This window comes from Oncorhynchus gorbuscha, linkage group LG04 (genome assembly GCF_021184085.1).
Source record: "Oncorhynchus gorbuscha isolate QuinsamMale2020 ecotype Even-year linkage group LG04, OgorEven_v1.0, whole genome shotgun sequence".
Classification (NCBI taxonomy): Eukaryota; Metazoa; Chordata; class Actinopteri; order Salmoniformes; family Salmonidae; genus Oncorhynchus; species Oncorhynchus gorbuscha.
This window is the reverse complement of record NC_060176.1, coordinates 25,914,846-25,921,675: the sequence shown is the minus strand read 5'-3', so window position 1 is coordinate 25,921,675 and position 6,830 is coordinate 25,914,846. Positions and strand designations below refer to the sequence as shown.

The window sequence follows — 6,830 nt, the reverse complement described above, 5'->3', positions numbered from 1 at the left end:
ACCCCATAGAGGTTTTACTCTGTGAAGTCGTAGCCTACATAAAGAGAGAAAGCTTGGATCCTCTTCCTTAAAAAAAAAAAGTTGAAAGAAAAACACTTTTAATCTGCATTGTTTTCTTTGATTTGTAATTCAGTAAAACGTGTTACAGATACATTGGTTGTTTATTTAACCATGAATATGATGATATAATCAAGGCTATTCTTCCCATACTTCAAAGGTTAAGGTACACATATTTACAATTGGCTGCATTATGTCCTTACAACTTTTTTTTCATATCTCTCTGACAGTGTAACAAAGTATCCCTGACTCATAAGAACAATGTTGCAAAATGTGAGTGATACATTCACTCTGCTAATGAAAAAGGACGGAATTAAACGGTTTTACAACCTTTTTGCACACGTTCGTGATACATGCCCGGTCAAAGTGGGAATGCCCAATTCGATTGGCCTTTTCAGCAACTTCTCAAACTGTCAGTAGGCTAGATGGATGGTTTCAAAAGCGCCGTCGTCGACACCGCCCTCATCTCCAAGTCCCACCCCTTTTCGCTTCCCCACTCCGCTAACGAACCTCCACTTCCCGAGGAAAAATTCCTGTAGGAAAAATGACGTGAAGACTATCGAAGAGAGAATAGCGACTTCTACCCGACACATATCGCATCAAGTGGCATTTAGAATAAGCTGAACTTGTGCCATTATAAAAGGTATGTGCATATATGTATTTTTATTCTGCTGTGGACAGCTAGGTTCACTGTGGGGTGTCAAATGACAGACAACACGGTCGAATTCCATGCAGGGGAAGCCCAGTCCGATCCCTTTCTGTCCTTGTGTGTGTGTGTGGATATTATTCAACATTCGTGAATAAATATAGTACAGACGTTTGTCTGTTTGTTGACTAACTTGACAATGTTTATACATTGTTGCACACCCATTGTTGCTCGCTTTTACCACAGAATCACCACACCATGAAGTTGATATAATGGAATCATTTTTTTTTCGTCACCCCACCTAGCTTACTAATAGTATTGTAGCTGTCAGGAGTGAATTATTCTCTGTTTGAGTTGACAGTCATTTCCCCCGTGAAATGGCCTTGCTGATGAACTGCAATGTCGCACTTATAACTCGTTTATAACGAGGCGCGTGTGTAACAATAGTTGTGATGGATACTGTAGCTCTTATTGAAGAAACAATCATGCTACACTACAGTATTTGCTACGACACGTTTAGGGGACTGTTGAACGAGACCGCGGAGTGACACCGAATAATATAAGTTGGTGGAATGACACATTTTTGACATTCAGTGGCATCATTCTTGGTGAATCCATCTGCTGATAAGTATTGTGCCGTCATTGATGTCGCACCACTAGTTCTACTGTGTTAACATCAGCATGGAAGTTAGTTCTACAGGACTGGACATCTCTGCATGATCTTTTTCTAAATATAAATGTTTGTCTCGGCCTACTTTGTTGAAAACTCCAGTTGTTACACGGCATGCGTGCAACTTTCCCCTTCTTTTTAATTGTTTTTGTTTGTAATGAATGGGTGTATCCCAGAAGATGATGCCAGCTCTGGAGCCTACTGCATTACATGTTTTTGTTATATTTTCGATAATACTGTGAAAGTCACATTGAATCAATGGGACATGCTTATTATGCTTTGTTTTCAAGTGAATTCCTCTTTCTATCTCCACGTATCTCTCTTCCTCTCTCTTTCATGCAGCTCAGCTGTCATTCCCTCATCTCTTCTCCCCTTCACAAACACACCGAGCGGTTTTGATTGAATAGACACGGCGTTTAGGTTTTTAAAAACGCCACGTGGTTTTCCTCCAGGCTGGGTCTAGGTCTCTGCCCTCTGCCTTGACACCCAGCTTTAAAAATAAACACCCTTGGCCTTCCACTTCAAAACGGTGTTAATGTGAGGGCAGACAGTTTCATGAAGCCCAGGTCACTCTCACATTTTCCACACTTGTTATAGCAACTCCAAGGCCGCAGCAAATGTTCTTCCACCATAAATCCCACCATTCTAAATTATAACGGTAGGTTGTCATCTTTGCGTTATTGCTTTTTCCATTTTCAAAATAGTTACAATAGAGAGCAGTTAAATAATTATGTCTTGCTCAAAAAAGTGAACTGGGATTCATAGGACAGCCGGGCCCTATACCTCTCACCATGTTCCCCTTTCTCCACCTTTAAAAAATCATCTTGAGGCCTCTTGTCCCCTTTATTCCGCTTCTTTTCTCAATGCTCCTGGCTTGACTAACCAGGCTTGGGGCTGAGTGAGACATGCTCACTGAAACTGTGGCCGCTCTGGCTGTAGTCCATCCCAGTGAAGTCCCTGTTTAGCCTACTATAGTCTGCCTACCTACTGGATAAAGATGACAAGAATGAGGATGATGGGGATGAGTCCAACTGATCTTTTCTTTACAACCTTACTCCCCACATTCAGGCACATAACCCCCCTGAATGAATGTCCGAACACTAACGGGGCTTGCTTTGGTAAGCTACTTAATGGCTACGTGATGTTTGGGTCAGCTAAACAGACAGACCCAAATACTGAGATAATTCACATCTCGAGTGGGTTTCTTCTCACACATGCACACACGCAGATGGACAACTCCACTGTGTGTGGTTGTCACGGCAACGCCACATTTTTAGGATGGCAGAGACCCATCTGCTTGCCTGCCACATGCAGCACGCTGTGTGTCTGTGAACTGACATTCTGAATCGGTGTATGTGTGTGTGTGTGTAATAACAATAACTACACAGGATTGATGTACCGCTTTTCTGAAAACCCAAAGACTCCACGCTACATGTAGAGTAGACTATGCCTTTGGCTTTGAAAATACCTCTCCTTTTTCTTACTTCCTGTGTGGAATATCAGCATCCTCCAATACCTCTACACCCATCTCAACACTTACATAAACAATGTCAGAATATAACAATGGCTCATAGAGTACTGGTGGTTAAGTGTAGCACGGCTACTCTTTTAGTGAATGTCCAGGATAAATACTGGAGGTTATACTGTGTTTATTTTTGGTGCAATCAAGAGCAATTGGTATGTAGCCTGCCTGCCAAATTGACAGTGTACCTACAATCATTCTCGCTAAATGCATTCCATTCCTCCACACCCAGCTCTCTACCCTCTCATAGTGTTTGCTCTCCCCTCAAACCCCCTTCTCTATTCCCTTTGCTCTCTCTCTCTCTCTCTCTCTCTCTCTCTCTCTCTCTCTCTCTCTCTCTCTCTCTCTCTCTCGCTCTCTCTCTCTCTCTCTCTCTCTCTCTCTCTCTCTCTCTCTCTCTCTCTCTCTCTCTCTCTCTCTCTCTCTCTCTCTCTCTCTCTCTCTCTCTCTCTCTCTCTCTCTCTCTCTCTCTCTTTCTCTGTCTCTCGCTCCCCCCTCTAACCTCTAATCCAGTTATTTGACTGACATGTCTTTGGGCTTTGAAGTCAAGTTGCTGTCAACAGGAGATCCATAAATATGGCTATTTATTCCCGACTGGAAGACGTCTCCAGAAGAAAAACAATTGACCAATCAGAGCTGACATCAGTAGAACTCTGTGGCACTGGGGTAATAAGTAATGACTGTTATTAACAGGAGCCATTTCCTCTATCAGCTCTGGGCTGGTAAGTTCATGGTCAGGGACAGAGACCCTATGACCGATTTGATGTGTAGAAGCTCCTATTGCAGTGCTGTCTCAGCCCCATGACCATGCTTATTGTCATATCATCAGTCTTAGGATGGATATACAGTCTGACGCTTGGCTTAATGACTGATCCAGAAGCTCATTAACGCTTTGACACTTACCAACACACGGGTGTGATCATTCTAAAGTGGCCCCTGCAGCGTATGCTCAAGCCCGGTGTGATTAGAACGGCTATTTAGAATTTGCATAAACACAGTCGTTACAACATTATGTCCTGAATGTGACCAGTTTATTTTTGGATGCAATGTTCAGACATTCACAGAACACAATCGGTCATATTTAGCTAACATTCGGGGTTGACGGCAACCACAATATGAATGAGCTAATAGCAAATACTATTTACAATTCATCACATCACGGGTGAGCTCACCGTTGATCAAAAGAATTGAGTAAAAAACATTTGAAAAACAGAAAGTAATCTGCCGATGGGTAGTTTGTGTGCACCGCCATATTAGTCTTCCCCCCCCCCGTGCCAACCAAAGATAGGAAGAGAGGACTAGATGAGTTGGGTCTGTTTGCAGTATGCATGTTGAAGGGGGTGTGTCGTCTACTATCATTCACTTCCCTTCATTCACTCCCGGAAGTTTACTGGAAAGATGCGTGAACTATCCCTTCGCCTCCTTTTGTTATAGCATCTTTGGCCTGACAGACGTGACCCCCAAAATGCATTGTATAATGTCAAGAAACATGGCGCGACAGATAGCTGGCAAATAGCTTAGCATAAGCTGATCATAAGCAGTGTAACCTTCATAAAAGTATTTCACATTCGTGTTCATTACAATCCACACAAAATTTGAATGCATGATTTGTCACCAGCACTTGAAAACATGTTAATAAAACAGTAAATACATTATGCTCCATATATACGGTATGCTACAGTAGAAACTATAACATGATATATAGAAAATAAGGCACTTACTTTGATAGGAACACACACATGTCCAAAGTTAATTGTAAGGAAAACAACAATAAAGGCAATGCGAGTGCCAGCCAGAAAATGTGCCAGGGAGAAAAAGTTTGTGCAAAGTGTCTGCACACTTGATCTGGGGAAACACTGGGGGAAGTGCTTGGGCTCTCTTCAAAGAGAGAAGTTAATATAGCTGTAAAGCCTCAAACATAAATTGTCCGCAACAGTGAAGTGGCCTACTTCTATGTGAATTAATGAGGAGGCAGAACACACCTCAATTCAAACTGTTGTTAGAAAATATATATATTTTTTAAATAATTAGAAATTGACAATTAGAAACATAGCCTATAGATAATTAGCAGCCAGTGGGTGCCGTGGTCTGAGGGCAGCGCGGGTTAACTGGGGCGGCAGGGTAGCCTAGTGGTTAGAGCGTTGGACTAGTAACCGGAAGGTTGCAATTTCAAACCCCCGAGCTGACAAGGTACAAATCTGTCGTTCTGCCCCTGAACAGGCAGTTAACCCACTGTTCCTAGGCTGTCATTGAAAATAAGAATTTGTTCTTAACTGACTTGCCTAGTTAAATAAAGGTAAAAAAAATTAAAAAAACAACTGTCCGGTTGCGTAACAATCACATTTAGGAACAGTGAGTGCATTCTGACATCTCACGCGTAAAGAAACTCACGCTGGGGCGACCGTTAGAGATATTTAGAACTCACACTTGAAAAGGTTAAGAGATAAGAGAGTGTGTTTGTTTGCGTGATGGTATCCTAATCTCTCAATTGAATTATCCGCCTCCTGCAGAGCTAACTTGTGACACACCACTGTGATAACGAATGATATGGCTGACATCCAGAGATCTGCATAGTGTTCAGTATGGCACAGTCTCACAGATTTAGATATTATCTTGTATGTAGTCAGTCGTGTCTGTCCATGCTCTGAGCAGCTAGGTTGGTGAGCTGTTTACCCTTGCTGTAAGATTGAGACTTGTGGCTCTGATGAGGAGCTGTGATAAGACTGATGTTGATTTAGTGTTAGCGTCTCTCTCTTGTATTTCTCTCTCTGTCTGTCTTTCATTCTCTGCCTTTCTTTCTCTCTCTCTCTCTCTCTCTGTCTTTCTCTCTCTCTCTGTCTTTCTCTCTCTCTCTCTCTCTCTCTCTCTCTCTCTCTCTCTCTCTCTCTCTCTCTCTCTCTCTCTCTCTCTCTCTCTCTCTCTCTCTCTCTCTCTCTCTCTCTCTCTCTCTCTCTCTCTCTCTCTCTCTCTCTCTCTCTCTCTCTCTCTCTCTCTCTCTCTCTCTCTCTCTCTCTCTCTCTCTCTCTCTCTCTCTCTCTCTCTCTCTCTGTCTATCTGTCTTTCTCTCTCTGTCTATCAGTCTCTCTCTGTCATTCTCTCTGTCTGTCTGTCTGTCATTCTCTCTGTCTGTCTGTCTGTCATTCTCTCTGTCTGTCTGTCTGTCTGTCTGTCTGTCTGTCTGTCTGTCTGTCTGTCTGTCTGTCTGTCTGTCTGTCTGTCTGTCTGTCTGTCTGTCTGTCTGTCTGTCTGTCTGTCTGTCTGTCTGTCTGTCTGTCTGTCTGTCTGTCTGTCTGTCTGTCTGTCTGTCTGTCTGTCTGTCTTGTAACCTGTCATCTTAATTGGGTGTCTTGAACAGAATACAAGCGCCTTCTCAACACTTGTTGTTTGGCCTTGTCATTCTGTAGCTCTGGCCAAACCTGGGTGAACGGAGGGAAGAAAAGGCTCTGTATCAACGATGAGAGGATCTAGGAGGAATTTGCTGGCCTTTGCATAGTAATATATTTGTCCTATTTCACACATGTACAAGTGTGTATTATACGCATGTGTGAATTGGAAGTGCGTTTTTTGCATATCCCAAATCCCCAAAGACACACTCGGAGACTGCATATTTCACTGGAACACAGTGGAAGAATGACCTTGCTTGCAATGCATATGGGCTCAGGGGCACATGGCTCCTGTGACGTTTTGATGACATAACATCATCTGTTACAGATAGTAGTGGATTGTCTCAATATTGCTCCGTTCTGAGTTTTAAGCATTAAAAGGAATAGTGCATCACAACGGTTTAGAAAACGCTCTGATTCAGAGGCTATTGATGTGAACTCCGTACGGCCTGCAAGTCTTTCCATGTGAATCTGACAGAATGCCTAACTTTAGCTTTATATAAGACATTGTAATTACTGTTTGGCAGTAATGTTACATTTGAGCAAGGCATG

The 6,830-nt window shown here is 42.7% G+C and overlaps 1 protein-coding gene across 1 annotated transcript in view; it reads left to right on the top strand.

Moving 5' to 3' along the window:
• Positions 1–551: 551 nt before the first annotated feature.
• Positions 552–6,830, top strand: part of LOC124033884 (coiled-coil domain-containing protein 102A-like) — an 82,351-nt gene continuing 76,072 nt past the window's right edge. The window contains exon 1 of the mRNA XM_046346272.1: positions 552–700. The gene's annotated coding sequence lies outside the window, so the exon portion shown is untranslated. The remainder of the gene's footprint in view (positions 701–6,830) is intronic.